Source organism: Pseudophryne corroboree, chromosome 11 (assembly GCF_028390025.1).
Source record: "Pseudophryne corroboree isolate aPseCor3 chromosome 11, aPseCor3.hap2, whole genome shotgun sequence".
Taxonomy (NCBI): domain Eukaryota; kingdom Metazoa; phylum Chordata; class Amphibia; order Anura; family Myobatrachidae; genus Pseudophryne; species Pseudophryne corroboree.
Window position 1 is genome coordinate 184,768,363 of NC_086454.1, and position 23,590 is coordinate 184,791,952.

Below are 23,590 nucleotides of genomic sequence, written 5' to 3' on the forward strand. Positions count from 1 at the left end.
TCTGCAGGTGTCACACTTATCAAAATCACTTTTCAGTGATTTTTCTTGCCATGTTACCATAAAGTGCCTGTATTACAAATACTACATATAAATAAATGCCCTTTCACAACATAACTTAAGCATAATACTCGAAAAAGACTTTAGTAATAATCAATATAATATCTATCCAGAAGTCAAATCTATCAGCATTTTTGCTAAACTTGCAAATAGTAATTATGGAAATATTTATTTACATTTAAAGTAAATAATCTGGAAGTGAATATTAGCTACATCAAAACATGATTGCAGTTTATCATGCATTAATCATGCAATACCAAACCTTGGCAGCATTATCAAGTTGCTAGTGAAGTCATGTGAACAGTGAAGTCCTGGAAAGAATAGCTGTGCTTTGGTGAACTGGTGATGGAAATGTTGGTTTAAGTGATTTATTTAACTGTACTCAGTTAAGATGATTTATGGAAAAAGGTAGTTAGATATGATACTACAATTTATTTGTTTACTATAAATGAAATATATGATACATTGCTACCAATTTCTTATAAAACAAGAAGATTATTTGAATCTGCTCCAGATTTTTAATCAGTTGTTTGCTGTAATAAGTTATTTTATAATTAAAAGCTAATAGATATTAAAAATAACATTTATTTCCATATTTAGAGAAGAAATTGAATTTTGTAAGTGAACAAATGACATGTTTCACATTGAGCAGTAGCAGGTTAGATGTTATAAGAATGATAGTGAAGAAAATTTTCGTAAATCATAAATAAGTGCAAAAATATGGTTCCACTGAGGATTGAACCCAGGACCTTCTGCGTGTAAAGCAGATGTGATAACCACTACACTATGAAACCAATATGCAATACAATAACAAACTGTTACATTTTTTGGTTGTCCTGACAGTCGTAGTGATTTTTGGTAAACTGTTCCGGATTATCGGTGAAACGTCAAAGTGATTGTTCTTTCATTATATATAATTTAAAAAAAAACAGAGCACCATATTTTTGGCAAATTGACCCAATACTTAATAGTGGTAAACCTAGCTAAAGAAAGTTATAGCCTGGTTGACCAACCTTGCATAATTAAACATTTTATATTAATCTTTATTGAAAAGCAATGACTGCAATGATAAATAAATGTGTATATCCATTTTAAAGTAAGCATTTTGCAAAGTTTTTTAAGTGATTATTTTTAATTTGAAGAAAACAAATATACAAAATTCTTTATTTCTAACATCTTGACCAATTATTATCTACTGTAAGTACTCTTATCAAGATCACAGTTTACTGGACTTTTTAATAAATATGAGTTCAGTTGGGATTGAACTCAGGACTTTCTCCGTGTAAAGCAAATATGCTAACCACTATGCTATGAAACCACAACATAAACTGTTCTCACACTAGAAGATATTTATGGTCATCTTGACAATCAAATGCCCCAAAATCTGAGGTACACACTAAGTGATTTTGTTTAAAAATCCAATTATATGTTGCACAACACTGAATTTTCATATGTCCGCAATTAAGCAGCATGACTTAGTCATGAAAAAATGCAGAAAATATGGTCAGTTTATCGAGAACCTCCAAGTACCACATAGTGCACTAATATAGTAGGCTGAGATTTTTTTTATCTTGGCTGACCGATTCAATAACCGAAGGAGTGTGTTTGTGACCATCAGTTCTCTGGTTTATCGGAAATACACCAAATGGTCATTTAAAAACACTACCCAGTAAAACAGGATGAGCAACCAATTTTTTGCAATTGACTTTAATAATTGTATAGTGGGTACATAGATAAAGACAGTTGTAACATGGTTGACCAAACTTGCATTACCCAACATTTAAAATACAAATTTAGCAAAGAGCAATGTGTGCAATGTTGAATAAACCTGCATATTCCCATTTTAAATAAATAATTTTTGAAGCTTTTCAAGTGAATATTTATAATTTGAAAAACTATATACACAAAAATCATTATTTCTAACATTTTGACCAATTATCATCTGCAGGTGTCACACTTATCAAAATCACTTTTCAGTGATTTTTCTTGCCATGTTACCATAAAGTGCCTGTATTACAAATACTACATATAAATAAATGCCCTTTCACAACATAACTTAAGCATAATACTCGAAAAAGACTTTAGTAATAATCAATATACTATCTATCCAGAAGTCAAATCTATCAGCATTTTTGCTAAACTTGCACATAGTAATTATGGAAATATTTATTTACATTTAAAGTAAATAATCTGGAAGTGAATATTAGCTACATCAAAACATGATTGCAGTTTATCATGCATTAATCATGCAATACCAAACCTTGGCAGCATTATCAAGTTGCTAGTGAAGTCATGTGAACAGTGAAGTCCTGGAGAGAATAGCTGTGCTTTGGTGAACTGGTGATGGAAATGTTGGTTTAAGTGATTTATTTAACTGTACTCAGTTAAGATGATTTATGGAAAAAGGTAGTTAGATATGATACTACAATTTATTTGTTTACTATAAATGAAATATATGATACATTGCTACCAATTTCTTATAAAACAAGAAGATTATTTGAATCTGCTCCAGATTTTTAATCAGTTGTTTGCTGTAATAAGTTATTTTATAATTAAAAGCTAATAGATATTAAAAATAACATTTATTTCCATATTTAGAGAAGAAATTGAATTTTGTTAGTGAACAAATGACATGTTTCACATTGAGCAGTAGCAGGTTAGATGTTATAAGAATGATAGTGAAGAAAATTTTCATAAATCATAAATAAGTGCAAAAATATGGTTCCACTGGGGATTGAACCCAGGACCTTCTGCGTGTAAAGCAGATGTGATAACCACTACACTATGAAACCAATATGCAATACAATAACAAACTGGTTAATTTTTTGGTTGTCCTGACAGTCGTAGTGATTTTTGGTAAACTGTTCCGGATTATCGGTGAAATGTCAAAGTGATTGTTCTTTCATTATATATAATTTTAAAAAAACAGAGCACCATATTTTTGGCAAATTGACCCAATACTTAATAGTGGTAAACCTAGCTAAAGAAAGTTATAGCCTGGTTGACCAACCTTGCATAATTAAACATTTAATATTAATCTTTATTAAAAAGCAATGACTGCAATGATAAATAAATGTGTATATCCATTTTAAAGTAAGCATTTTGCAAAGTTTTTTAAGTGATTATTTTTAATTTGAAGAAAACAAATATACAAAATTCTTTATTTCTAACATCTTGACCAATTATTATCTACTGTAAGTACTCTTATCAAGATCACAGTTTACTGGATTTTTTAATAAATATGGGTTCACTTAGGATTGAACTCAGGACTTTCTCCGTGTAAAGCAGATATGCTAACCACTATGCTATGAAACCACAACATAAACTGTTCTCACACTAGAAGATATTTATGGTCATCTTGACAATCAAATGCCCCAAAATCTGAGGTACACACTAAGTGATTTTGTTTAAAAATCCAATTATATGTCGCACAACACTGAATTTTCATATGTCCGCAATTAAGCAGCATGACTTAGTCATAAAAAAAATGCAGAAAATATGGTCAGTTTATCGTGAACCTCCAAGTACCACATAGTGCACTAATATAGTAGGCTGAGATTTTTTTTATCTTGGCTGACCGATTCAATAACCGAAGGAGTGTGTTTGTGACCATCAGTTCTCTGGTTTATCGGAAATACACCAAATGGTCATTTAAAAACACTAACCAGTAAAACAGGATGAGCAACCAATTTTTTGCAATTGACTTTAATAATTGTATAGTGGGTACCTAGATAAAGACAGTTGTAACATGGTTGACCAAACTTGCATTACCCAACATTTAAAATACAAATTTAGCAAAGAGCAATGTGTGCAATGTTGAATAAACCTGCATATTCCCATTTTAAATAAAGAATTTTTGAAGCTTTTCAAGTGAATATTTATAATTTGAAAAACTATATACACAAAAATCATTATTTCTAACATTTTGACCAATTATCATCTGCAGGTGTCACACTTATCAAAATCACTTTTCAGTGATTTTTCTTGCCATGTTACCATAAAGTGCCTGTATTACAAATACTACATATAAATAAATGCCCTTTCACAACATAACTTAAGCATAATACTCGGAAAAGACTTTAGTAATAATCAATATATTATCTATCCAGAAGTCAAATCTATCAGCATTTTTGCTAAACTTGCAAATAGTAATTATGGAAATATTTATTTACATTTAAAGTAAATGATCTGGAAGTGAATATTAGCTACATCAAAACATGATTGCAGTTTATCATGCATTAATCATGCAATACCAAACCTTGGCAGCATTATCAAGTTGCTAGTGAAGTCATGTGAACAGTGAAGTCCTGGTAAGAATAGCTGTGCTTTGGTGAACTGGTGATGGAAATGTTGGTTTAAGTGATTTATTTAACTGTACTCAGTTAAGATGATTTATGGAAAAAGGTAGTTAGATATGATACTACAATTTATTTGTTTACTATAAATGAAATATATGATACATTGCTACCAATTTCTTATAAAACAAGAAGATTATTTGAATCTGCTCCAGATTTTTAATCAGTTGTTTGCTGTAATAAGTTATTTTATAATTAAAAGCTAATAGATATTAAAAATAACATTTATTTCCATATTTAGAGAAGAAATTGAATTTTGTAAGTGAACAAATGACATGTTTCACATTGAGCAGTAGCAGGTTAGATGTTATAAGAATGATAGTGACGAAAATTTTCGTAAATCATAAATTAGTGCAAAAATATGGTTCCACTGGGGATTGAACCCAGGACCTTCTGCGTGTAAAGCAGACGTGATAACCACTACACTATGAAACCAATATGCAATACAATAACAAACTGGTTAATTTTTTGGTTGTCCTGACAGTCGTAGTGATTTTTGGTAAACTGTTCCGGATTATCGGTGAAATGTCAAAGTGATTGTTCTTTCATTATATATAATTTTAAAAAAACAGAGCACCATATTTTTGGCAAATTGACCCAATACTTAATAGTGGTAAACCTAGCTAAAGAAAGTTATAGCCTGGTTGACCAACCTTGCATAATTAAACATTTTATATTAATCTTTATTGAAAAGCAATGACTGCAATGATACATAAATGTGTATATCCATTTTAAAGTAAGCATTTTGCAAAGTTTTTTAAGTGATTATTTTTAATTTGAAGAAAACAAATATACAAAATTCTTTATTTCTAACATCTTGACCAATTATTATCTACTGTAAGTACTCTTATCAAGATCACAGTTTACTGGACTTTTTAATAAATATGAGTTCAGTTGGGATTGAACTCAGGACTTTCTCCGTGTAAAGCAAATATGCTAACCACTATGCTATGAAACCACAACATAAACTGCTCTCACACTAGAAGATATTTATGGTCATCTTGACAATCAAATGCCCCAAAATCTGAGGTACACACTAAGTGATTTTGTTTAAAAAACCAATTATATGTTGCACAACACTGAATTTTCATATGTCCGCAATTAAGCAGCATGACTTAGTCATGAAAAAATGCAGAAAATATGGTCAGTTTATCGAGAACCTCCAAGTACCACATAGTGCACTAATATAGTAGGCTGAGATTTTTTTTATCTTGGCTGACCGATTCAATAACCGAAGTAGTGTGTTTGTGACCATCAGTTCTCTGGTTTATCGGAAATACACCAAATGGTCATTTAAAAACACTACCCAGTAAAACAGGATGAGCAACCAATTTTTTGCAATTGACTTTAATAATTGTATAGTGGGTACATAGATAAAGACAGTTGTAACATGGTTGACCAAACTTGCATTACCCAACATTTAAAATACAAATTTAGCAAAGAGCAATGTGTGCAATGTTGAATAAACCTGCATATTCCCATTTCAAATAAATAATTTTTGAAGCTTTTCAAGTGAATATTTATAATTTGAAAAACTATATACACAAAAATCATTATTTCTAACATTTTGACCAATTATCATCTGCAGGTGTCACACTTATCAAAATCACTTTTCAGTGATTTTTCTTGCCATGTTACCATAAAGTGCCTGTATTACAAATACTACATATAAATAAATGCCCTTTCACAACATAACTTAAGCATAATACTCGAAAAAGACTTTAGTAATAATCAATATACTATCTATCCAGAAGTCAAATCTATCAGCATTTTTGCTAAACTTGCACATAGTAATTATGGAAATATTTATTTACATTTAAAGTAAATAATCTGGAAGTGAATATTAGCTACATCAAAACATGATTGCAGTTTATCATGCATTAATCATGCAATACCAAACCTTGGCAGCATTATCAAGTTGCTAGTGAAGTCATGTGAACAGTGAAGTCCTGGAAATAATAGCTGTGCTTTGGTGAACTGGTGATGGAAATGTTGGTTTAAGTGATTTGTTTAACTGTACTCAGTTAAGATGATTTATGGAAAAAGGTAGTTAGATATGATACTACAATTTATTTGTTTACTATAAATGAAATATATGATACATTGCTACCAATTTCTTATAAAAGAAGAAGATTATTTGAATCTGCTCCAGATTTTTAATCAGTTGTTTGCTGTAATAAGTTATTTTATAATTAAAAGCTAATAGATATTAAAAATAACATTTATTTCCATATTTAAAAAAGAAATTGAATTTTGTAAGTGAACAAATGACATGTTTCACATTGAGCAGTAGCAGGTTAGATGTTATAAGAATGATAGTGACGAAAATTTTCATAAATCATAAATTAGTGCAAAAATATGGTTCCACTAGGGATTGAACACAGAACCTTCTGCGTGTAAAGCAGATGTGATAACCACTACACTATGAAACCAATATGCAATACAATAACAAACTGTTCAATTTTTTGGTTGTCCTGACAGTCGTAGTGATTTTTGGTAAACTGTTCCGGATTATCGGTGAAACGTCAAAGTGATTGTTCTTTCATTATATATAATTTAAAAAAAACAGAGCACCATATTTTTGGCAAATTGACCCAATACTTAATAGTGGTACACCTAGCTAAAGAAAGTTATAGCCTGGTTGACCAACCTTGCATAATAAAACATTTAATATTAATCTTTATTAAAAAGCAATGACTGCAATGATAAATAAATGTGTATATCCATTTTAAAGTAAGCATTTTGCAAAGTTTTTTAAGTGATTCTTTTTAATTTGAAGAAAACAAATATACAAAATTCTTTATTTCTAACATCTTGACCAATTATTATCTACTGTAAGTACTCTTATCAAGATCACAGTTTACTGGATTTTTTAATAAATATGGGTTCACTTGGGATTGAACTCAGGACTTTCTCCGTGTAAAGCAGATATGCTAACCACTATGCTATGAAACCACAACATAAACTGTTCTCACACTAGAAGATATTTATGGTCATCTTGACAATCAAATGCCCCAAAATCTGAGGTACACACTAAGTGATTTTGTTTAAAAATCCAATTATATGTCGCACAATACTGAATTTCCATATGTCCGCAATTAAGCAGCATGACTTAGTCATGAAAAAATGTAGAAAATATGGTCAGTTTATCGAGAACCTCCAAGTACCACATAGTGCACTAATATAGTAGGCTGAGATTTTTTTTATCTTGGCTGACCGATTCAATAACCGAAGGAGTGTGTTTGTGACCATCAGTTCTCTGGTTTATCGGAAATACACCAAATGGTCATTTAAAAACACTACCCAGTAAAACAGGATGAGCAACCAATTTTTTGCAATTGACTTTAATAATTGTATAGTGGGTACATAGATAAAGACAGTTGTAACATGGTTGACCAAACTTGCATTACCCAACATTTAAAATACAAATTTAGCAAAGAGCAATGTGTGCAATGTTGAATAAACCTGCATATTCCCATTTTAAATAAAGAATTTTTGAAGCTTTTCAAGTGAATATTTATAATTTGAAAAACTATATACACAAAAATCATTATTTCTAAAATTTTGACCAATTATCATCTGCAGGTGTCACACTTATCAAAATCACTTTTCAGTGATTTTTCTTGCCATGTTACCATAAAGTGCCTGTATTACAAATACTACATATAAATAAATGCCCTTTCACAACATAACTTAAGCATAATACTCGAAAAAGACTTTAGTAATAATCAATATACTATCTATCCAGAAGTCAAATCTATCAGCATTTTTGCTAAACTTGCACATAGTAATTATGGAAATATTTATTTACATTTAAAGTAAATAATCTGGAAGTGAATATTAGCTACATCAAAACATGATTGCAGTTTATCATGCATTAATCATGCAATACCAAACCTTGGCAGCATTATCAAGTTGCTAGTGAAGTCATGTGAACAGTGAAGTCCTGGAAAGAATAGCTGTGCTTTGGTGAACTGGTGATGGAAATGTTGGTTTAAGTGATTTATTTAACTGTACTCAGTTAAGATGATTTATGGAAAAAGGTAGTTAGATATGATACTACAATTTATTTGTTTACTATAAATGAAATATATGATACATTGCTACCAATTTCTTATAAAACAAGAAGATTATTTGAATCTGCTCCAGATTTTTAATCAGTTGTTTGCTGTAATTAGTTATTTTATAATTAAAAGCTAATAGATATTAAAAATAACATTTATTTCCATATTTAGAGAAGAAATTGAATTTTGTAAGTGAACAAATGACATGTTTCACATTGAGCAGTAGCAGGTCAGATGTTATAAGAATGATAGTGAAGAAAATTTTCATAAATCATAAATTAGTGCAAAAATATGGTTCCACTGGGGATTGAACCCAGGACTTTCTGCGTGTAAAGCAGATGTGATAACCACTACACTATGAAACCAATATGCAATACAATAACAAACTATTCAATTTTTTGGTTGTCCTGACAGTCGTAGTGATTTTTGGTAAACTGTTCCGGATTATCGGTGAAACGTCAAAGTGATTGTTCTTTCATTATATATAATTTAAAAAAAAACAGAGCACCATATTTTTGGCAAATTGACCCAATACTTAATAGTGGTACACCTAGCTAAAGAAAGTTATAGCCTGGTTGACCAACCTTGCATAATTAAACATTTAATATTAATCTTTATTAAAAAGCAATGACTGCAATAATAAATAAATGTGTATATCCATTTTAAAGTAAGCATTTTGCAAAGTTTTTTAAGTGATTATTTTTAATTTGAAGAAAACAAATATACAAAATTCTTTATTTCTAACATCTTGACCAATTATTATCTACTGTAAGTACTCTTATCAAGATCACAGTTTACTGGATTTTTTAATAAATATGGGTTTACTTAGGATTGAACTTAGGACTTTCTCTGTGTAAAGCAGATATGCTAACCACTATGCTATGAAACCACAACATAAACTGTTCTCACACTAGAAGATATTTATGGTCTTCTTGACAATCAAATGCCCCAAAATCTGAGGTACACACTAAGTGATTTTGTTTAAAAATACAATTATATGCTGCACAACACTGAATTTTCATATGTCCGCAATTAAGCAGCATGACTTAGTCATGAAAAAATGCAGAAAATATGGTCAGTTTATCGAGAACCTCCAAGTACCACATAGTGCACTAATATAGTAGGCTGAGATTTTTTTTATCTTGGCTGACCGATTCAATAACCGAAGTAGTGTGTTTGTGACCATCAGTTCTCTGGTTTATCGGAAATACACCAAATGGTCATTTAAAAACACTACCCAGTAAAACAGGATGAGCAACCAATTTTTTGCAATTGACTTTAATAATTGTATAGTGGGTACATAGATAAAGACAGTTGTAACATGGTTGACCAAACTTGCATTACCCAACATTTAAAATAAAAATTTAGCAAAGAGCAATGTGTGCAATGTTGAATAAACCTGCATATTCCCATTTCAAATAAATAATTTTTGAAGCTTTTCAAGTGAATATTTATAATTTGAAAAACTATATACACAAAAATCATTATTTCTAACATTTTGACCAATTATCATCTGCAGGTGTCACACTTATCAAAATCACTTTTCAGTGATTTTTCTTGCCATGTTACCATAAAGTGCCTGTATTACAAATACTACATATAAATAAATGCCCTTTCACAACATAACTTAAGCATAATACTCGAAAAAGACTTTAGTAATAATCAATATACTATCTATCCAGAAGTCAAATCTATCAGCATTTTTGCTAAACTTGCACATAGTAATTATGGAAATATTTATTTACATTTAAAGTAAATAATCTGGAAGTGAATATTAGCTACATCAAAACATGATTGCAGTTTATCATGCATTAATCATGCAATACCAAACCTTGGCAGCATTATCAAGTTGCTAGTGAAGTCATGTGAACAGTGAAGTCCTGGAAATAATAGCTGTGCTTTGGTGAACTGGTGATGGAAATGTTGGTTTAAGTGATTTGTTTAACTGTACTCAGTTAAGATGATTTATGGAAAAAGGTAGTTAGATATGATACTACAATTTATTTGTTTACTATAAATGAAATATATGATACATTGCTACCAATTTCTTATAAAAGAAGAAGATTATTTGAATCTGCTCCAGATTTTTAATCAGTTGTTTGCTGTAATAAGTTATTTTATAATTAAAAGCTAATAGATATTAAAAATAACATTTATTTCCATATTTAAAAAAGAAATTGAATTTTGTAAGTGAACAAATGACATGTTTCACATTGAGCAGTAGCAGGTTAGATGTTATAAGAATGATAGTGACGAAAATTTTCATAAATCATAAATTAGTGCAAAAATATGGTTCCACTAGGGATTGAACACAGAACCTTCTGCGTGTAAAGCAGATGTGATAACCACTACACTATGAAACCAATATGCAATACAATAACAAACTGTTCAATTTTTTGGTTGTCCTGACAGTCGTAGTGATTTTTGGTAAACTGTTCCGGATTATCGGTGAAACGTCAAAGTGATTGTTCTTTCATTATATATAATTTAAAAAAAACAGAGCACCATATTTTTGGCAAATTGACCCAATACTTAATAGTGGTACACCTAGCTAAAGAAAGTTATAGCCTGGTTGACCAACCTTGCATAATAAAACATTTAATATTAATCTTTATTAAAAAGCAATGACTGCAATGATAAATAAATGTGTATATCCATTTTAAAGTAAGCATTTTGCAAAGTTTTTTAAGTGATTCTTTTTAATTTGAAGAAAACAAATATACAAAATTCTTTATTTCTAACATCTTGACCAATTATTATCTACTGTAAGTACTCTTATCAAGATCACAGTTTACTGGATTTTTTAATAAATATGGGTTCACTTGGGATTGAACTCAGGACTTTCTCCGTGTAAAGCAGATATGCTAACCACTATGCTATGAAACCACAACATAAACTGTTCTCACACTAGAAGATATTTATGGTCATCTTGACAATCAAATGCCCCAAAATCTGAGGTACACACTAAGTGATTTTGTTTAAAAATCCAATTATATGTCGCACAATGCTGAATTTCCATATGTCCGCAATTAAGCAGCATGACTTAGTCATGAAAAAATGTAGAAAATATGGTCAGTTTATCGAGAACCTCCAAGTACCACATAGTGCACTAATATAGTAGGCTGAGATTTTTTTTATCTTGGCTGACCGATTCAATAACCGAAGGAGTGTGTTTGTGACCATCAGTTCTCTGGTTTATCGGAAATACACCAAATGGTCATTTAAAAACACTACCCAGTAAAACAGGATGAGCAACCAATTTTTTGCAATTGACTTTAATAATTGTATAGTGGGTACATAGATAAAGACAGTTGTAACATGGTTGACCAAACTTGCATTACCCAACATTTAAAATAAAAATTTAGCAAAGAGCAATGTGTGCAATGTTGAATAAACCTGCATATTCCCATTTTAAATAAAGAATTTTTGAAGCTTTTCAAGTGAATATTTATAATTTGAAAAACTATATACACAAAAATCATTATTTCTAACATTTTGACCAATTATCATCTGCAGGTGTCACACTTATCAAAATCACTTTTCAGTGATTTTTCTTGCCATGTTACCATAAAGTGCCTGTATTACAAATACTACATATAAATAAATGCCCTTTCACAACATAACTTAAGCATAATACTCGAAAAAGACTTTAGTAATAATCAATATACTATCTATCCAGAAGTCAAATCTATCAGCATTTTTGCTAAACTTGCACATAGTAATTATGGAAATATTTATTTACATTTAAAGTAAATAATCTGGAAGTGAATATTAGCTACATCAAAACATGATTGCAGTTTATCATGCATTAATCATGCAATACCAAACCTTGGCAGCATTATCAAGTTGCTAGTGAAGTCATGTGAACAGTGAAGTCCTGGAAAGAATAGCTGTGCTTTGGTGAACTGGTGATGGACATGTTGGTTTAAGTGATTTATTTAACTGTACTCAGTTAAGATGATTTATGGAAAAAGGTAGTTAGATACGATACTACAATTTATTTGTTTACTATAAATGAAATATATGATACATTGCTACCAATTTCTTATAAAACAAGAAGATTATTTGAATCTGCTCCAGATTTTTAATCAGTTGTTTGCTGTAATAAGTTATTTTATAATTAAAAGCTAATAGATATTAAAAATAACATTTATTTCCATATTTAGCGAAGAAATTGAATTTTGTAAGTGAACAAATGACATGTTTCACATTGAGCAGTAGCAGGTCAGATGTTATAAGAATGATAGTGAAGAAAATTTTCATAAATCATAAATTAGTGCAAAAATATGGTTCCACTGGGGATTGAACCCAGGACCTTCCGCGTGTAAAGCAGATGTGATAACCACTACACTATGAAACCAATATGCAATACAATAACAAACTGTTCAATTTTTTGGTTGTCCTGACAGTCGTAGTGATTTTTGGTAAACTGTTCCGGATTATCGGTGAAACGTCAAAGTGATTGTTCTTTCATTATATATAATTTAAAAAAAACAGAGCACCATATTTTTGGCAAATTGACCCAATACTTAATAGTGGTACACCTAGCTAAAGAAAGTTATAGCCTGGTTGACCAACCTTGCATAATTAAACATTTAATATTAATCTTTATTAAAAAGCAATGACTGCAATGATAAATAAATGTGTATATCCATTTTAAAGTAAGCATTTTGCAAAGTTTTTTAAGTGATTATTTTTAATTTGAAGAAAACAAATATACAAAATTCTTTATTTCTAACATCTTGACCAATTATTATCTACTGTAAGTACTCTTATCAAGATCACAGTTTACTGGATTTTTTAATAAATACGGGTTCACTTGGGATTGAACCCAGGACTTTTTCCGTATAAAGCAGATATGCTAACCACAATGCTATGAAACCACAACATAAACTGTTCTCACACTAGAAGATATTTATGGTCATCTTGACAATCAAATGCCCCAAAATCTGAGGTACACACTAAGTGATTTTGTTTAAAAATCCAATTACATGTCGCACAACACTGAATTTTCATATGTCCGCAATTAAGCAGCATGACTTAGTCATAAAAAAATGCAGAAAATATGGTCAGTTTATCGAGAACCTCCAAGTACCACATAGTGCACTAATATAGTAGGCTGAGATTTTTTTTTATCTTGGCTGACCAATTCAATAACCGAAGGAGTGTGTTTGTGACCATCAGTTCTCTGGTTTATCGGAAATACACCAAATGGTCATTTAAAAACACTACCCAGTAAAACAGGATGAGCAACCAATTTTTTGCAATTGACTTTAATAATTGTATAGTGGGTACATAGATAAAGACAGTTGTAACATGGTTGACCAAACTTGCATTACCCAACATTTAAAATAAAAATTTAGCAAAGAGCAATGTGTGCAATGTTGAATAAACCTGCATATTCCCATTTTAAATAAAGAATTTTTGAAGCTTTTCAAGTGAATATTTATAATTTGAAAAACTATATACACAAAAATCATTATTTCTAACATTTTGACCAATTATCATCTGCAGGTGTCACACTTATCAAAATCACTTTTCAGTGATTTTTCTTGCCATGTTACCATAAAGTGCCTGTATTACAAATACTACATATAAATAAATGCCCTTTCACAACATAACTTAAGCATAATACTCGAAAAAGACTTTAGTAATAATCAATATACTATCTATCCAGAAGTCAAATCTATCAGCATTTTTGCTAAACTTGCACATAGTAATTATGGAAATATTTATTTACATTTAAAGTAAATAATCTGGAAGTGAATATTAGCTACATCAAAACATGATTGCAGTTTATCATGCATTAATCATGCAATACCAAACCTTGGCAGCATTATCAAGTTGCTAGTGAAGTCATGTGAACAGTGAAGTCCTGGTAAGAATAGCTGTGCTTTGGTGAACTGGTGATGGAAATGTTGGTTTAAGTGATTTATTTAACTGTACTCAGTTAAGATGATTTATGGAAAAAGGTAGTTAGATATGATACTACAATTTATTTGTTTACTATAAATGAAATATATGATACATTGCTACCAATTTCTTATAAAACAAGAAGATTATTTGAATCTGCTCCAGATTTTTAATCAGTTGTTTGCTGTAATAAGTTATTTTATAATTAAAAGCTAATAGATATTAAAAATAACATTTATTTCCATATTTAGAGAAGAAATTGAAATTTGTTAGTGAACAAATGACATGTTTCACATTGAGCAGTAGCAGGTCAGATGTTATAAGAATGATAGTGAAGAAAATTTTCATAAATCATAAATAAGTGCAAAAATATGGTTCCACTGGGGATTGAACCCAGGACCTTCTGCGTGTAAATCAGATGTGATAACCACTACACTATGAAACCAATATGCAATACAATAACAAACTGGTTAATTTTTTGGTTGACCTGACAGTCGTAGTGATTTTTGGCAAACTGTTCCGGATTATCGGTGAAATGTCAAAGTGATTGTTCTTTCATTATATATAATTTTAAAAAAACAGAGCACCATATTTTTGGCAAATTGACCCAATACTTAATAGTGGTAAACCTAGCTAAAGAAAGTTATAGCCTGGTTGACCAACCTTGCATAATTAAACATTTAATATTAATCTTTATTAAAAAGCAATGACTGCAATGATAAATAAATGTGTATATCCATTTTAAAGTAAGCATTTTGCAAAGTTTTTTAAGTGATTATTTTTAATTTGAAGAAAACAAATATACAAAATTCTTTATTTCTAACATCTTGACCAATTATTATCTACTGTAAGTACTCTTATCAAGATCACAGTTTACTGGATTTTTTAATAAATATGGGTTCACTTGGGAATGAACTCAGGACTTTCTCCGTGTAAAGCAGATATGCTAACCACTATGCTATGAAACCACAACATAAACTGTTCTCACACTAGAAGATATTTATGGTCATCTTGACAATCAAATGCCCCAAAATCTGAGGTACACACTAAGTGATTTTGTTTAAAAATCCAATTATATGTTGCACAACACTGAATTTTCATATGTCCGCAATTAAGCAGCATGACTTAGTCATGAAAAAATGCAGAAAATATGATCAGTTTATCGAGAACCTCCAAGTACCACATAGTGCACTAATATAGTAGGCTGAGATTTTTTTTATCTTGGCTGACCGATTCAATAACCGAAGAAGTGTGTTTGTGACCATCAGTTCTCTGGTTTATCGGAAATACACCAAATGGTCATTTAAAAACACTACCCAGTAAAACAGGATGAGCAACCAATTTTTTGCAATTGACTTTAATAATTGTATAGTGGGTACATAGATAAAGACAGTTGTAACATGGTTGACCAAACTTGCATTACCCAACATTTAAAATACAAATTTAGCAAAGAGCAATGTGTGCAATGTTGAATAAACCTGCATATTCCCATTTTAAATAAAGAATTTTTGAAGCTTTTCAAGTGAATATTTATAATTTGAAAAACTATATACACAAAAATCATTATTTCTAACATTTTGACCAATTATCATCTGCAGGTGTCACACTTATCAAAATCAATTTTCAGTGATTTTTCTTGCCATGTTACCATAAAGTGCCTGTATTACAAATACTACATATAAATAAATGCGCTTTCACAACATAACTTAAGCATAATACTCGGAAAAGACTTTAGTAATAATCAATATACTATCTATCCAGTAGTCAAATCTATCAGCATTTTTGCTAAACTTGCAAATAGTAATTATGGAAATATTTATTTACATTTAAAGTAAATAATCTGGAAGTGAATATTAGCTACATCAAAACATGATTGCAGTTTATCATGCATTAATCATGCAATACCAAACCTTGGCAGCATTATCAAGTTGCTAGTGAAGTCATGTGAACAGTGAAGTCCTGGTAAGAATAGCTGTGCTTTGGTGAACTGGTGATGGAAATGTTGGTTTAAGTGATTTATTTAACTGTACTCAGTTAAGATGATTTATGGAAAAAGGTAGTTAGATATGATACTACAATTTATTTGTTTACTATAAATGAAATATATGATACATTGCTACCAATTTCTTATAAAACAAGATTATTTGAATCTGCTCCAGATTTTTAATCAGTTGTTTGCTGTAATAAGTTATTTTATAATTAAAAGCTAATAGATATTAAAAATAACATTTATTTCCATATTTAGAGAAGAAATTGAATTTTGTAAGTGAACAAATGACATGTTTCACATTGAGCAGTAGCAGGTTAGATGTTATAAGAATGATAGTGAAGAAAATTTTCATAAATCATAAATAAGTGCAAAAATATGGTTCCACTGGGGATTGAACCCAGGACCTTCTGCGTGTAAAGCAGATGTGATAACCACTACACTATGAAACCAATATGCAATACAATAACAAACTGTTAAATTTTTTGGTAGTCCTCACAGTCGTAGTGATTTTTGGTAAACTGTTCCGGATTATCGGTGAAACGTCAAAGTGATTGTTCTTTCATTATATATAATTTAAAAAAAACAGAGCACCATATTTTTGGCAAATTGACCCAATACTTAATAGTGGTACACCTAGCTAAAGAAAGTTATAGCCTGGTTGACCAACCTTGCATAATAAAACATTTAATATTAATCTTTATTAAAAAGCAATGACTGCAATGATAAATAAATGTGTATATCCATTTTAAAGTAAGCATTTTGAAAAGTTTTTTAAGTGATTATTTTTAATTTGAAGAAAACAAATATACAAAATTCTTTATTTCTAACATCTTGACCAATTATTGTCTACTGTAAGTACTCTTATCAAGATCACAGTTTACTGTTTTTTTTAATAAATATGGGTTCACTTGGGATTGAACTCAGGACTTTCTCCGTGTAAAGCAGATATGCTAACCACTATGCTATGAAACCTCAACATAAACTGTTCTCACACTAGAAGATATTTATGGTCATCTTGACAATCAAATGCCCCAAAATCTGAGGTACACACTAAGTGATTTTGTTTAAAAATCCAATTATATGTTGCACAACACTGAATTTTTATATGTCCGCAATTAAGCAGCATGACTTAGTCATGAAAAAATGCAGAAAATATGGTCAGTTAATCGAGAACCTCCAAGTACCACATAGTGCACTAATATAGTAGGCTGACATTTTTTTTATCTTGGCTGACCGATTCAATAACCGAAGGAGTGTGTTTGTGACCATCAGTTCTCTGGTTTATCGGAAATACACCAAATGGTCATTTAAAAACACTACCCAGTAAAACAGGATTAGCAACCAATTTTTTGCAATTGACTTTAATAATTGTATAGTGGGTACATAGATAAAGACAGTTGTAACATGGTTGACCAAACTTGCATTACCCAACATTTAAAATAAAAATTTAGCAAAGAGCAATGTGTGCAATGTTGAATAAACCTGCATATTCCCATTTTAAATAAAGAATTTTTGAAGCTTTTCAAGTGAATATTTATAATTTGAAAAACTATATACACAAAAATAATTATTTCTAACATTTTGACCAATTATCATCTGCAGGTGTCACACTTATCAAAATCACTTTTCAGTGATTTTTCTTGCCATGTTACCATAAAGTGCCTGTATTACAAATACTACAAATAAATAAATGCCCTTTCACAACATAACGTAAGCATAATACTCGGAAAAGACTTTAGTAATAATCAATATACTATCTATCCAGAAGTTAAATCTATCAGCATTTTTGCTAAACTTGCACATAGTAATTATGGAAATATTTATTTACATTTAAAGTAAATAATCTGGAAGTGAATATTAGCTACATCAAAACACGATTGCAGTTTATCATGCATTAATCATGCAATACCAAACCTTGGCAGCATTATCAAGTTGCTAGTGAAGTCATGTGAACAGTGAAGTCCTGGTAAGAATAACTGTGCTTTGGTGAACTGGTGATGGAAATGTTGGTTTAAGTGATTTATTTAACTGTACTCAGTTAAGATGATTTATGGAAAAAGGTAGTTAGATATGATACTACAATTTATTTGTTTACTATAAATGAAATATATGATACATTGCTACCAATTTCTTATAAAACAAGAAGATTATTTGAATCTGCTCCAGATTTTTAATCAGTTGTTTGCTGTAATAAGTTATTTTATAATTAAAAGCTAATAGATATTAAAAATAACATTTATTTCCATATTTAGAGAAGAAATTGAATTTTGTAAGTGAACAAATGACATGTTTCACATTGAGCAGTAGCAGGTTAGATGTTATAAGAATGATAGTGACGAAAATTTTCGTAAATCATAAATTAGTGCAAAAATATGGTTCCACTGGGGATTGAACCCAGGACCTTCTGCGTGTAAAGCAGATGTGATAACCACTACACTATGAAACCAATATGCAATATAATAACAAACTGTTCAATTTTTTGGTTGTCCTGTCAGTCGTAGTGATTTTTGGTAGACTGTTCCGGATTATCGGTGAAACGTCAAAGTGATTGTTCTTTCATTATATATAATTTAAAAAAAAACAGAGCACCATATTTTTGGCAAATTGACCCAATACTTAATAGTGGTACACCTAGCTAAAGAAAGTTATAGCCTGGTTGACCAACCTTGCATAATTAAACATTTAATATTAATCTTTATTAAAAAGCAATGACTGCAATGATAAATAAATGTGTATATCCATTTTAAAGTAAGCATTTTGCAAAGTTTTTTAAGTGATTATTTTTAATTTGAAGAAAACAAATATACAAAATTCTTTATTTCTAACATCTTGACCAATTATTATCTACTGTAAGTACTCTTATCAAGATCACAGTTTACTGGATTTTTTAATAAATACGGGTTCACTTGGGATTGAACCAAGGACTTTCTCCGTATAAAGCAGATATGCTAACCACAATGCTATGAAACCACAACATAAACTGTTCTCACACTAGAAGATATTTATGGTCATCTTGACAATCAAATGCCCCAATATCTGAGGTACACACTAAGTGATTTTGTTTAAAAATCCAATTATATGTCGCACAACACTGAATTTTCACATGTCCGCAATTAAGCAGCATGACTTAGTCATGAAAAAATGCAGAAAATATGGTCAGTTTATCGAGAACCTCCAAGTACCACATAGTGCACTAATATAGTAGGCTGAGATTTTTTTTTATCTTGGCTGACCGATTCAATAACCGAAGGAGTGTGTTTGTGACCATCAGTTCTCTGGTTTATCGGAAATACACCAAATGGTCATTTAAAAACACTACCCAGTAAAACAGGATGAGCAACCAATTTTTTGCAATTGACTTTAATAATTGTATAGTGGGTACATAGATAAATACAGTTGTAACATGGTTGACCAAACTTGCATTACCCAACATTTAAAATAAAAATATAGCAAAGAGCAATGTGTGCAATGTTGAATAAACCTGCATATTCCCATTTTAAATAAAGAATTTTTGAAGCTTTTCAAGTGAATATTTATAATTTGAAAAACTATATACACAAAAATCATTATTTCTAACATTTTGACCAATTATCATCTGCAGGTGTCACACTTATCAAAATCACTTTTCAGTGATTTTTCTTGCCATGTTACCATAAAGTGCCTGTATTACAAATACTACATATAAATAAATGCCCTTTCACAACATAACTTAAGCATAATACTCGAAAAAGACTTTAGTAATAATCAATATACTATCTATCCAGAAGTCAAATCTATCAGCATTTTTGCTAAACTTGCACATAGTAATTATGGAAATATTTATTTACATTTAAAGTAAATAATCTGGAAGTGAATACTAGCTACATCAAAACATGATTGCAGTTTATCATGCATTAATCATGCAATACCAAACCTTGGCAGCATTATCAAGTTGCTAGTGAAGTCATGTGAACAGTGAAGTCCTGGAAAGAATAGCTGTGCTTTGGTGAACTGGTGATGGACATGTTGGTTTAAGTGATTTATTTAACTGTACTCAGTTAAGATGATTTATGGAAAAAGGTAGTTAGATATGATACTACAATTTATTTGTTTACTATAAATGAAATATATGATACATTGCTACCAATTTCTTATAAAACAAGAAGATTATTTGAATCTGCTCCAGATTTTTAATCAGTTGTTTGCTGTAATTAGTTATTTTATAATTAAAAGCTAATAGATATTAAAAATAACATTTATTTCCATATTTAGAGAAGAAATTGAATTTTGTAAGTGAACAAATGACATGTTTCACATTGAGCAGTAGCAGGTCAGATGTTATAAGAATGATAGTGAAGAAAATTTTCATAAATCATAAATTAGTGCAAAAATATGGTTCCACTGGGGATTGAACCCAGGACCTTCTGCGTGTAAAGCAGATGTGATAACCACTACACTATGAAACCAATATGCAATACAATAACAAACTATTCAATTTTTTGGTTGTCCTGACAGTCGTAGTGATTTTTGGTAAACTGTTCCGGATTATCGGTGAAACGTCAAAGTGATTGTTCTTTCATTATATATAATTTAAAAAAAACAGAGCACCATATTTTTGGCAAATTGACCCAATACTTAACAGTGGTACACCTAGCTAAAGAAAGTTATAGCCTGGTTGACCAACCTTGCATAATTAAACATTTAATATTAATCTTTATTAAAAAGCAATGACTGCAATGATAAATAAATGTGTATATCCATTTTAAAGTAAGCATTTTGCAAAGTTTTTTAAGTGATTATTTTTAATTTGAAGAAAACAAATATACAAAATTCTTTATTTCTAACATCTTGACCAATTATTATCTACTGTAAGTACTCTTATCAAGATCACAGTTTACTGGATTTTTTAATAAATACGGGTTCACTTGGGATTGAACCCAGGACTTTTTCCGTATAAAGCAGATATACTAACCACAATGCTATTAAACCACAACATAAACTGTTCTCACACTAGAAGATATTTATGGTCATCTTGACAATCAAATGCCCCAAAATCTGAGGTACACACTAAGTGATTTTGTTTAAAAATCCAATTATATGTCGCACAACACTGAATTTTCATATGTCCGCAATTAAGCAGCATGACTTAGTCATGAAAAAATGCAGAAAATATGGTCAGTTTATCGAGAACCTCCAAGTACCACATAGTGCACTAATATAGTAGGCTGAGATTTTTTTTTATCTTGGCTGACCGATTCAATAACCGAAGGAGTGTGTTTGTGACCATCAGTTCTCTGGTTTATCGGAAATACACCAAATGGTCATTTAAAAACACTACCCAGTAAAACAGGATGAGCAACCAATTTTTTGCAATTGACTTTAATAATTGTATAGTGGGTACATAGATAAAGACAGTTGTAACATGGTTGACCAAACTTGCATTACCCAACATTTAAAATAAAAATTTAGCAAAGAGCAATGTGTGCAATGTTGAATAAACCTGCATATTCCCATTTTAAATAAAGAATTTTTGAAGCTTTTCAAGTGAATATTTATAATTTGAAAAACTATATACACAAAAATCATTATTTTTAACATTTTGACCAATTATCATCTGCAGGTGTCACACTTATCAAAATCACTTTTCAGTGATTTTTCTTGCCATGTTACCATAAAGTGCCTGTATTACAAATACTACATATAAATAAATGCCCTTTCACAACATAACTTAAGCATAATACTCGAAAAAGACTTTAGTAATAATCAATATACTATCTATCCAGAAGTCAAATCTATCAGCATTTTTGCTAAACTTGCACATAGTAATTATGGAAATATTTATTTACATTTAAAGTAAATAATCTGGAAGTGAATATTAGCTACATCAAAACTTGATTGCAGTTTATCATGCATTAATCATGCAATACCAAACCTTGGCAGCATTATCAAGTTGCTAGTGAAGTCATGTGAACAGTGAAGTCCTGGAAAGAATAGCTGTGCTTTGGTGAACTGGTGATGGAAATGTTGGTTTAAGTGATTTATTTACCTGTACTCAGTTAAGATGATTTATGGAAAAAGGTAGTTAGATATGATACTACAATTTATTTGTTTACTATAAATGAAATATATGATACATTGCTACCAATTTCTTATAAAACAAGAAGATTATTTGAATCTGCTCCAGATTTTTAATCAGTTGTTTGCTGTAATAAGTTCTTTTATAATTAAAAGCTAATAGATATTAAAAATAACATTTATTTACATATTTAGAGAAGAAATTGAATTTTGTAAGTGAACAAATGACATGTTTCACATTGAGCAGTAGCAGGTCAGATGTTATAAGAATGATAGTGAAGAAAATTTTCATAAATCATAAATTAGTGCAAAAATATGGTTCCACTGGGGATTGAACCCAGGAGCTTCTGCGTGTAAAGCAGATGTGATAACCACTACACTATGAAACCAATATGCAATACAGTAACAAACTGTTCAATTTTTTGGTTGTCCTGACAGTCGTAGTGATTTTTGGTAAACTGTTCCGGATTATCGGTGAAACGTCAAAGTGATTGTTCTTTCATTATATATAATTTGAAAAAAAACAGAGCACCATATTTTTGGCAAATTGACCCAATACTTAATAGTGGTACACCTAGCTAAAGAAAGTTATAGCCTGGTTGACCAACCTTGCATAATTAAACATTTAATATTAATCTTTATTAAAAAGCAATGACTGCAATGATAAATAAATGTGTATATCCATTTTAAAGTAAGCATTTTGCAAAGTTTTTTAAGTGATTATTTTTAATTTGAAGAAAACAAATATACAAAATTCTTTATTTCTAACATCTTGACCAATTATTATCTACTGTAAGTACTCTTATCAAGATCACAGTTTACTGGATTTTTTAATAAATACGGGTTCACTTGGGATTGAACCAAGGACTTTCTCCGTATAAAGCAGATATGCTAACCACAATGCTATGAAACCACAACATAAACTGTTCTCACACTAGAAGATATTTATGGTCATCTTGACAATCAAATGCCCCAATATCTGAGGTACACACTAAGTGATTTTGTTTAAAAATCCAATTACATGTCGCACAACACTGAATTTTCATATGTCCGCAATTAAGCAGCATGACTTAGTCATGAAAAAATGCAGAAAATATGGTCAGTTTATCGAGAACCTCCAAGTACCACATAGTGCACTAATATAGTAGGCTGAGATT

At 30.2% G+C, this 23,590-nt stretch overlaps 12 non-coding genes across 12 annotated transcripts; all 12 read right to left on the reverse strand.

The window, feature by feature from the left end:
* Positions 1–778: 778 nt before the first annotated feature.
* Positions 779–851, reverse strand: TRNAV-UAC (transfer RNA valine (anticodon UAC)). The gene has a single exon. It is a non-coding gene; the product is annotated as a tRNA-Val (tRNA).
* A 1,925-nt stretch (positions 852–2,776) lies between these two features.
* On the reverse strand, positions 2,777–2,849 carry TRNAV-UAC (transfer RNA valine (anticodon UAC)). The gene has a single exon. It is a non-coding gene; the product is annotated as a tRNA-Val (tRNA).
* A 1,925-nt stretch (positions 2,850–4,774) lies between these two features.
* On the reverse strand, positions 4,775–4,847 carry TRNAV-UAC (transfer RNA valine (anticodon UAC)). Its single transcript has one exon. It is a non-coding gene; the product is annotated as a tRNA-Val (tRNA).
* A 1,924-nt stretch (positions 4,848–6,771) lies between these two features.
* Positions 6,772–6,844, reverse strand: TRNAV-UAC (transfer RNA valine (anticodon UAC)). The gene has a single exon. It is a non-coding gene; the product is annotated as a tRNA-Val (tRNA).
* A 1,924-nt stretch (positions 6,845–8,768) lies between these two features.
* TRNAV-UAC (transfer RNA valine (anticodon UAC)) lies at positions 8,769–8,841 on the reverse strand. The gene has a single exon. It is a non-coding gene; the product is annotated as a tRNA-Val (tRNA).
* A 1,925-nt stretch (positions 8,842–10,766) lies between these two features.
* Positions 10,767–10,839, reverse strand: TRNAV-UAC (transfer RNA valine (anticodon UAC)). The gene has a single exon. It is a non-coding gene; the product is annotated as a tRNA-Val (tRNA).
* Positions 10,840–12,763: 1,924 nt separating this feature from the next.
* On the reverse strand, positions 12,764–12,836 carry TRNAV-UAC (transfer RNA valine (anticodon UAC)). Its single transcript has one exon. It is a non-coding gene; the product is annotated as a tRNA-Val (tRNA).
* Positions 12,837–14,761: 1,925 nt separating this feature from the next.
* On the reverse strand, positions 14,762–14,834 carry TRNAV-UAC (transfer RNA valine (anticodon UAC)). Its single transcript has one exon. It is a non-coding gene; the product is annotated as a tRNA-Val (tRNA).
* A 1,921-nt stretch (positions 14,835–16,755) lies between these two features.
* On the reverse strand, positions 16,756–16,828 carry TRNAV-UAC (transfer RNA valine (anticodon UAC)). Its single transcript has one exon. It is a non-coding gene; the product is annotated as a tRNA-Val (tRNA).
* A 1,924-nt stretch (positions 16,829–18,752) lies between these two features.
* Positions 18,753–18,825, reverse strand: TRNAV-UAC (transfer RNA valine (anticodon UAC)). Its single transcript has one exon. It is a non-coding gene; the product is annotated as a tRNA-Val (tRNA).
* A 1,926-nt stretch (positions 18,826–20,751) lies between these two features.
* Positions 20,752–20,824, reverse strand: TRNAV-UAC (transfer RNA valine (anticodon UAC)). The gene has a single exon. It is a non-coding gene; the product is annotated as a tRNA-Val (tRNA).
* Positions 20,825–22,749: 1,925 nt separating this feature from the next.
* TRNAV-UAC (transfer RNA valine (anticodon UAC)) lies at positions 22,750–22,822 on the reverse strand. The gene has a single exon. It is a non-coding gene; the product is annotated as a tRNA-Val (tRNA).
* Between the last annotated feature and the right edge of the window lie 768 nt (positions 22,823–23,590).